At 38.5% G+C, this 10,085-nt stretch overlaps 1 non-coding gene across 1 annotated transcript; it reads right to left on the bottom strand.

Moving 5' to 3' along the window:
* Nucleotides 1-6,582: 6,582 nt before the first annotated feature.
* Nucleotides 6,583-6,688, bottom strand: LOC120863130. Its single transcript, XR_005720933.1, has one exon. It is a non-coding gene; the product is annotated as a U6 spliceosomal RNA (small nuclear RNA).
* Nucleotides 6,689-10,085: the final 3,397 nt, after the last annotated feature.

Genomic DNA, 10,085 nt, shown 5'->3' with positions numbered 1-10,085 from the left:
TGCTCTCCTGGAAAGCACTACTTCCTGTCTCTACACTGTTGTGGGGGCAGCGAGTAGAGACAATCAGTGTGGACAGCAGATACAGAGTCTCAGGATGAGGAATAGAGGGGCCCCAAGACCAGTCCATCAGCGTTCCTGCTACTCCAGGCTGAGAAAGAGAGCCAGCCTACCCACAATCATTTAAGGTTGTGGTGAATGATGCTTTTGGTGGAAGTAAAGTAGAAGATGTAACTCTCAAGAGTCTTCTGGAGATTATGGACATGTGTAGATGCCAGAGTAAAGGAGAAATGACCATATCCAAGGGCAACAGGGAACTGGTTTGAAAAGTGAATCCAGTTGGCACAGATAATCCTGCTTGAATGGTGGTTGATGTTCCCAAGACAGTGAATTGAGCATGTGCAGAGGATCGAGCCTGGACACAGAATCAAGGATGAACAAGTGTCTTATCTTCACGCCATGACACTAGGTAATCTCTGCCCCAAGAACTTAGAAGATACAAAATGGGGGAGAAAAATGGTGATGGAACAGTTCTACATTGACTTTTTAACTAAATTTTATTGAATTTTAACTGAAATGTCTAACTTCGGCAGAGTTGACTAAGATTGTATTATCTCTCATCAGATGAAACCGAGAGGGGCTTGAAGGAAATTATATTGCTATAGGAGAATATAGAAATATTGCTTTTGTACATCTGAACACATGGATGTCTACTCCACTATATATGTTTAGAGTGTCTCTCCTTTACAAGAAAGTGCTGGTATGAGACATTTTTAGGCAGGAGCTATTTTTTTTTCCTGCCTAAAAATATGGCTTTATGTCTATGAGGGACAGAAATGATATTCTGTTGCTTGCAATATGAAACAGAACAGAGGAATCATTATGAAGATTCAGAGTTCGTCCCTCAATTAAAAAGGAAAAGGAACAACCTAAAGCATCTAAAATAATCTAGGAGGCTGAAATCAAAAAACCAATAGTAGATTTACTTTTAAAAGTCATAAGTGTTTAAGAATTTTTCTTATTCCAAAGGAAATGTTTAATTTTTAGTCTACCTGGGTAGCATAAAATATACTATGTTTTTGAGTTCCCAAATCATTTTGAAAGTTAGACAGTATGAAGTTAGATCCTAGAGAAAAAAACTCAAAGGAAACCAGTTGCAGTGTTGTGTGATGACAGGATTCCTAGTCAAAAGTGACAAATGTGGTCCAATCTAATAATCACTGGGTGAGATTTAGCCCTATGTCAAGTGTTGTGCTGAATATTTTGAAGAGAGGCTCTACTTTGGAGCTGCCCACAGCTTGGCAAGTTTTTACTGATTTTGGAAGGGATCTATCAATATTAATGATTGGGGAAAAACCTACACACTCATTGTGAACCAGTTTTGGATGAAAAAAAAGTTTTACTGACACATACTGTATGGGAGCCCTTCAACAATTTATCTTTAATTTAAAAGGAAAAATCAAGAATCTAAGTATAAATAAAGAAGATTTTTCATTGTAATGACTGAGAAATGGAAATAGTTGAGCTTGAGATAAAAACAGGTATCAAGAGATATTAATGTTTTGTGTCTAATAATTTGATTGATTCCTTCTAAACAACAGTAGTTGTGGTACTGGTGTATTGTGTGTTCATGAAACATAATGTTTGAATCAATTCATATTCGATTGATACAATAAATGCACCTGAATGCCCATTTACAAGTAGCAATATTAGAAGACTCTTGAGAGTCCCTTGGACAACGAGAAGATCAAACCAGTCAATACTAAAGGAAATCCACCCTGAATATACATTGGGAGGACTGATGCTGAAGCTGAAGCTCCAATACTTTGGCCACCTGATGGGAGGAGCTGACTCATTGGAAAAGACCCTGATGCTGGGAAAGATTGAAGGCGGGAGGAGAAGAGGATGACTGAGGATGAGATGGTTGGATGGCATCACTGACTTGATGGACATGAGCTTAAGCAAACTCTGGGAGATATTGAGGAACAGGGAAACCTGGTGTGCTGCAGTCCATGGGGTCACAAAGAGACGCTACTTAGGGACTGAGCAACAACAACAAACAGTACAACTTCATTTAGAAGTCAAGTTTTAACTGAAAAATCAGTTCAATTTAAAAATAATTTTGTTGGCATATATTATGTACATGTGAAGTGCTGAGCGAGATGTTTGGGCGATGTCAGGATGAATAAAGCACGGCCTCAGCTTTCAAAATTGAGAGCAGGGATTTTTAAAATCTTCTTAACAGCTCTATTTTCAACACTTAGGGTAGTTCTTAATACATAATTGGCTTTCAAATAAAGCTCTGTAAAGTATTCGCTACAATGTGAGGCCTTACATGTGAAGTACTTTAAACAGGAATTACAAGTAGGTCATAGAAGCGTGAGGCAGCAAGACAGGTATCTTACCCTGCTGCCATTTTATCTAAGCACACAAACCCACTCAAAGGTGAAGTGCAGGCATGTGGGTACCACACACCCACACAACCACAAGCACTGTGTTTCCTGTAATCTGCAAGATAGATGAAGCCTTGGGCCCTTTCCTGTAAGCTGATCTGTCCTTAACTAAATGCTAATATTGACAGATAAGTAAGATCCTTGCAGATATAACAGTTGTGTGGTGTATCTTATTTTCCACCACTGAGAATTTTAAATAGACAAATGAAACCTTGAGGATTTTTCTTAAATATTTGCTATATCTATTATTGACAGTCCAGTTCTTTTGAAATATAACATGTACAATTTTAAATAAAATTATTTTCTAAAATGCTGACCTTCATTTCTGAGTCTTTTCTGCACAGTTACTACAGATGTTCCATGGATCAATGGGAGAGCTACAGGTCTTAATAAAATCGCCCAACTTTGTTCAACTATAGGAGAGAGTTATACTGTTGTCTGAGGTGCACATCTCATGGGCCCCAAGAACCCAGATTTGCCTTTTTCAGCTGTCAGGATGAATCTTACTATCTGGCAATGAAGATATTACCCTCCCTTTCTCTGATTATCGGAGAAGGCAGTGGCAACCCACTCCAGTACTCTTGCCTGGAAAATCCCATGGATGGAGGGGCCTGGTAGGCTGTAGCGACTACATGACTACATGACTGAGCGACTTTACTTTTATTTTTCACTTTCTTGCATTGGAGAAGGAAATGGCAACCCACTCCAGTTATAGATTAAATCTAGTTTTGTTTTTTAAGGCAGCTTTCCTATTACCCTCATTCTTGGAGGAAACACTGGAATCTGTTTCTTTATCTTTGTTTTTCAAAGACAGGGCATATCTTCTTTTTGGGTAGGAGATAAAAGAAATCTAGATGACTCCTTATGTATGACCTTTTGGTCTGTTTGTTTTTATTAAGTATTCTCTTATTTCCTGGCATTTAGGACACCCATGTCTTTGTCACAGGATCACTCATCTTGATTTAGTCAGATCAACAGTCTGTTTCAACTGTGGAGTTAACAAGGTATTCATGCTATTTCATGTACCATTGAATATTTGCCTTTCTGACTGCTGATAAAATCATCTTTGCTATTTTCTTTGGTCTGAAGTTTAAAAAAAGTGTACCCACCTTGATAATGCAGGTGGGTACAGATAAGGCAAGATAGGATGAGATGGCTGGATGGAATCATGGACTCGATGGACGTGAGTCTGAGTGAACTCCAGGAGATGGTGATGGACAGGGAGGCCTGGAGTGCTGCGATTCATGGGGTCGCAAAGAGTCGGACACGACTTAGTGACAGAACTGAACTAATGCAAAATAGGCCCTGGGTCAAGGAATGTCACGATTGGTGTAACATTAAGATCTTTTGTGTCTCTTTGACTTTCCTGTTCTGCTGCTGCTACTACTACCGTTGAGTTTAATGAGAGAGTGGCAAGTGGGCTCCATTTCAGAGTGCATGTGCCAAAATCTGATGGCTACTGACCTGCTCTGGTTAAAGCATCTTTACCTTTTGATTTTTGCTGTGCAGCCTGCAAGATTTTAGTTCTCTGATTCAGGGAATGAACCAGTGCCTCCTGCAGTGGAAGCTCAGAATCCTAACCATTTGATGGCCAAGGAATTCCTTGTCTTTATCATTTTAAAATTAGAAACTAAAAGAATCTGTTCCTATAATTCATGAATGCTGAATGAAAATTGACTAAATGATTAAAAGGCTGGTTTTTTGTTTGTTTGTTTGTTTGTTTTTTTAACAAAGTCCTGCATTCTAAACAATCTGGTCCAGATGCCAGAAGTTGTCTGTAGGGTGAGAGCTTGGAGGACCCATTTGGCTGGCTGTTTTCAACTTTAGAGACTGAAAGCTAAGGTTAGTTTGGGAGAGTTTGAAAAGTGTGTGTATCTAAAGGTTTGTGACAATTTCAAAAGTAAAAGAGAATAATGGACTTTCATGAATCTATATTTGCTCTTGATGGGCTTCCCAGGTGGTGCTAGTGGTAAAGAACATGCCTGCCAATGCAGGAGAGGTAAGAGATGCCGGTTTGATTCCTGAGTCAGAAAGATCCCTTGGAGGAGGAAATAGCAATTCACTCCAGTATGCTTGCCTGGAGAATCCAATGGACAGAGGAGCCTGGCTGGTTGCAACCCATAGCATTGCTAAGAGTCAGACATGACTGAAATGATTTAGCACTGTTGGCTAAAGTTGTAAAACCAAGGCTACCACATCTCTGTGTGGTAAGAGAGACAATAAGCCCTTTATCCCTTTGTACGAAGAAGTGAGTCTTTTATTAAGTGTCTGTTGGTAACTAGAGCCCTTTTGCATCTGTGTCTACAAATTTTGGCAGGGGGGGGAGTCTGTTGGATATAAACTGGTAACAGGAATTTGTTGTTTATACACAAATGTGTAAAGAGTCTAATGCCTCATTCCAATAAGCAGCATGTCAGAAAGGTGCAGGGGTGAAAGGCAGGCATCAGATAATTCTGAAAGTGGTGAGCAGAAGATCTGAATAAGGATGATTGGTTAGAAGTGTCTAAAAGAGACAGCTGGGACCCTGGGCACTGGTTCCACTCCCCATAGCCAGGTGAAGCCCTCCCTACATCTGCCAGAGGACTGGAGAATACTGTTTGGAAAGACTGAATTCTAGTGATGCTCAGGCACAGATGAAGGTAGGGTGATAAGCTGACAAACCTGGCTGAAACCTTTTGATTAAAAACAGTTGAGAATGTATTGATACATACGAAGTATATTAGGTTATTGAAACTGTTCTGCATGGCTTGGAAAAGAGAAAACTAATTTGTTAGTCCTTTCCTGGTTTGGATAATGAGCCTAAATGTGTATTGGAAGAAAATGCAGGTAAAATATGAATGATCTTTTCTGGCTTGTCAGGAAATTTCTTCTCAACAGACAAACCTAAAGCGTTATAAATTTAAACTGTCGTCTTTCTATGTTCTTAAAAAATGAGACGTTTTATAAAAAAACACTGAAGCTATACAACACAGAATATTTTCTCTGTTCTCTTGACATTTATTTAGCTGCTAGATCCCCTCCCTCCATATTAGTGATCCCCAATTTTCTTTTTTTTTAATTTTATTTTTACTTTGTTTTACTTTACAGTACTGTATTGGTTTTGCCATACAGTGACATGAATCCGCCATGGGTGTACATGAGTTCCCAATCCTGAAGCCCCCTCCCACCTCCCACCCCATATCATCTCTCTGGATCATCCCCGTGCACCAGCCCCAAGCATCCTTATCTTGTATTGAACATAGACTGGCGATTCATTTCTTACATGATAGTATACATGTTTCAATGCAATTCTCCCACATCATCCTACCCTCTCCCTCTCTTTTGCTGTCTCACATACAGGGTTATCATTACCATCTTTCTAAATTCCGTATATATGTGTTAGTATACTGTACTGGTGTTTTTCTTTCTGGCTTACTTCACTCTGCATAATAGGCTCCAGTTTCATCCATCTCATTAGAACTGATTCAAATGTATTCTTTTTAATGGCTGAGTAATACTCCATTGTGTATATGTACCACAGCTTTCTTATCCATTCATCTGCTGATGGACATCTAGGTTGTTTCCATGTCCTGGCTATTATAAACAGTGCTGCAGTGAACATTGGGGTACATGTGTCTCTTTCAATTCTGGTTTCCTCAGTGTGTATGCCCAGCATGGGATTGCTGGGTCATAAGGCAGTTCTATTTGCAATTTTTTAAGGAATCTCCACACTGTTCTCCATAGTGGCTGTACTGGTTTGCATTTCCACCAACACTGTAAGAGGATTCCCTTTTATCCACACCCTCTCCAGCATTTATTGCTTATAGACTTTTGGATTGCAGCCATTCTGACTGGTGTGAAATGGTACCTCATTGTGGTCTTGATTTGCATTTCTCTGATAATGAGTGATGTTGAGCATCTTTTCATGTGTTTGTTAGCCATCTGTATGTCTTCTTTGGAGAAATGTCTATTTAGTTCTTTGGCCCATTTTTTGATTGGGTCGTTTATTTTTCTGGAATTGAGCTGCAGGAGTTGCTTGTATATTTTTGAGATTAGTTGTTTGTCAGTTGCTTCATTTGCTATTATTTTCTCCCATTCAGAAGGCTGTCTTTTCACCTTGCTTATAGTTTCCTTTGTTGTGCAGAAGCTTTTAAAAAATATGGAACGCTTCACGAATTTGTGTGTCATCCTTGCACAGGGGCCATGCTAATCTTCTCTGTTCGTTTCAATTTTATTATATGTGCTGCCGAAGCGAGCACCTCAATTTTCATATTTTTTTCTTTCTTATTTTCTTGTTTTGTTTTCTAGGAGACTTTCTCAACTTTATTTTCCAATGCTTTTTTGAATTTCTCATTTCTGCTATTGCATTTTTAATTTCTAGGATCTTTTTTTTTTTTTTCTCGATGGTGCTTTATTTTTTCAGCCTCCTATGTATATTTAAAATGTAGCATCTTCTCTTGTCTTCTGAGGAGAATTAATTAGTATATTAGGAAGTTTTCTTGGCTACCTGCTCTGTTCCCTGAAGTTTTTTACTTTCTTAAATCTTTTCCCTCACTTAAATCTTTTCCCTCTATAAGTTCATTTCGATTGCCATCTTTCATGATAGAGAGTGATTCTTCAGGATAGAAGAGGTGAAAAACAGACTGGGAAGCATATATTTGGGTGGAAGAGGTTAACTGGTAAAATTTGATCTGGGAAGTTGTAGCTGGCCTGTTTGTTGGCTGACCCCCGATTCTCAGCATCTTCAGATCTTTTCTCTATGGTTGATCAGTTTTTCCAGAGTGGAATTCACCAGTCTTCTGTGGCAAAAGCCCAAGCCTGCTTGCTATGTCCTGCTTTCTGAGTGGGGACTAAACTTTTATTTTTTAAAGTAAAATTCTTTTTTTCATTAGGGCATCTCTCTCTCCCACATACATATGTGCCCAAGTCCAGAATCCCTTGAGTTCAGTTTCTTAGACAGCCATTCTCAGTCTTCCTGCAAAGTGTGAGAGGGGGCTTCCCTGGATGCAATGGGTGGGAAAGCTATCTGAGATCCAGTTGCCTCTTTTATACACTTCTGGTCCTTTCTTCAGATCCATTGCTCTGAGGCTTTCAGAGATATCTGGTGCCTTCATCTGTGAGGTGTAATACCAGGGTTTGGCAAACTATGGTCTGCTAGTCAAATCACAATCTTCTCTATCCCAATCCTTGCCTGTTTTAATAAATAAAAAGTTTTATTGTCACATAGTCATTCCCATAGTCTTGTATTGCCTATGGCTACTATTGCAGTACAAAGAAGAGTTGATTAGTCATTATAGAGACCCTATGATTGGCAAAGTTTAAAATATTTGCTATGTGGGTCTTTACAGGACAAAAAAAAGCCAACTCCTCTACCACACGACAGTATGGACCTATCTGCTTCTGGACTTCTCCTCTTGTTGGCTTGGGTGTCAGTACTTTCTGATTTGCTATGTTGGTTATCATTTATTTATCTAATTTTTTTAGGTTTCAGCAACTTATTACTATTTTATGTTTTTCCATTTGTCTTTGGTTTATACCTTTTCCCTCAGAGATATTTTAGCAGAATTTCAGGGGAACATAGAGGTAAACTTTTGAATTCACTTTGTCATGTTTAGCCAGAAGAATAAGGTGGGAATTACCAACCTCATTAGAAAAGAAAATCAGGTTACAGGAAGCTAATTCTTAAGGACTCAGAACAAAACTGGTATGCAAACCAAAGCCTTTTTGAGCCTGGGGTGGAATTGTGTTTTGTTGACTGCTATACCTTTAGGACTTGATTGTCATTTAGAATGTACTGGGCAAATATTCATTCTAGTTACTGTTGTTAAAGTCCAGTTCATAACCATTACGTTCCTCCATTGTCTCCAAGAAGTGTTGATCTTCTTATTTGCACTTATTTCAATCTCCAGAATATTCATATTATGGATCTGGGTTCATGTAGCCATGGATTTGTCACTAACTTTCATGTCGCATCAGAGCAGAGGTTATACAGCTCTTTGATTTTTTTGTGTTTCCAATTTGGTGCACTCTTACTTCTGCTCACATTTCATTGGTCAAACTAAATCATGTGGCCAAACTGAAACTCAGTAGGGCAGAGAACATTCTTCGCCAATAGGAAAGCTACAGTGGAGGAAAGGAAGCATTGTGAACAAGTAATACTATGGACAACTTCACTCTAGTTCTAGCCTTTATTATCTCTGCCCTGAATAATGTCAATAGCCTTCCACATGGTCTCCCTGATTCTACTCATGCTCCCTATACAGCAGCCAAAGTGGTTTTTTGGAAACATAAGTTAGATTCCATCAACCGTTGACTAAAAAAGTCTCCAATGGCTTCTATCACATTAATAATAAAAATTAATCTCCCTCGTTAAATGGAAAAAAACAAAACCAAAGTGTAAAAAAAGCACACATATCTTGTCACCTTTTGTGTAAGAAATAAGAGGAAATAAGAAATTATACATGTATATGTTTATCTTTATAAAAAGAAGCATCCAAAGTGTAAACCACAAACCAATGAGGTTGGTTACCTATGGTGGAAAGGATACGAGAAAGAGTGTCTCATATACATCTCTGAGTATACCTTTTTGTATAATTTCAAATTTTACAAACACTGTATTGCCTCAGTGTTGGGTGGCACTGTGGTTTGGGGCAGGCTAGGGGAGAATTGCAAGCAAATCTTCAGCTCTTTATAGTGGGTTTTTCTGTTGGTGTGGGTGAAGCAAGTCTGAAACTGCTTTTGAAGTAATGAAGCAATGAAGAAATTAGTCGATATTTTGGGGAGCCAGGTATGCAATGCAAGAAGAGACCTAGAAAAATAAAATGAGGAAATGCAAGGAAGATGTCCATGGAGATGGATTAGAAATGTATGTATTGGTGTAAACCCATGATTCTAAAATACTTATGTATTGGTGTATACACGTGTATATGCACAAATATGTGCATGTATGTGTGCATTATAATATTTGTACACAAATCAGATCTTGGTCTCTAATATTCCCTTTTAAAAGGAACCAGGGCTCCTTGGAGAAGTTGCTAATTCCAGAGCTGTGGCAAGGTAGGTAAAAGACGACCCTAGAACATCTCATCTTGCTAGAATATTATGTTAAACACTAGCTTTTGGTGGCTATTTAAAATTATGCTAATTAAAATCAGCAAGTCAGTTCCACTCATTTGTATTGGCCACATTTCAAGAGCTCAGTAGCAACACGAGACCGGTGGCTTAGTATTGGATAGCATAGATATGGAAAGTTCCCATCATTGCAGAAAATCCTACTGGATGGCATTATGCCAGAAAGTATAAAGGAGTATTCTAAGAAATAAGGAGTTCATATTACAAGAATGCATGAACTGATTGGAAGGCAAGAAGGGGAAAATTTGAGCACTGAAATGATTAAAAACATTAGTGACTTGTATACCATTGGAAAAATACAAATCCCTGAATCTGTACTGATGATAAGTAAATAAATACATATATAAATGGAGGAGAGGGGAAGACTCTTACAATAGAATGCTAAGGACCAACTGGTAAATGTGCAAGGAATCTTGCATTTCAAAATCACCATATTGTAATGATTACATTACAGACTGATTCAGTTAAGAATCATAATAGATACTAAGTTTAGAGGGAAATTTTAATGAAGGGCAGGATAGTTAC

This window comes from Oryx dammah, unplaced genomic scaffold, assembly GCF_014754425.2.
Source record: "Oryx dammah isolate SB20612 unplaced genomic scaffold, SCBI_Odam_1.1 HiC_scaffold_4, whole genome shotgun sequence".
NCBI lineage: Eukaryota > Metazoa > Chordata > Mammalia > Artiodactyla > Bovidae > Oryx > Oryx dammah.
Note: the sequence above shows the minus strand (reverse complement) of the source record. Positions and strands in the feature narration are given on the sequence as shown.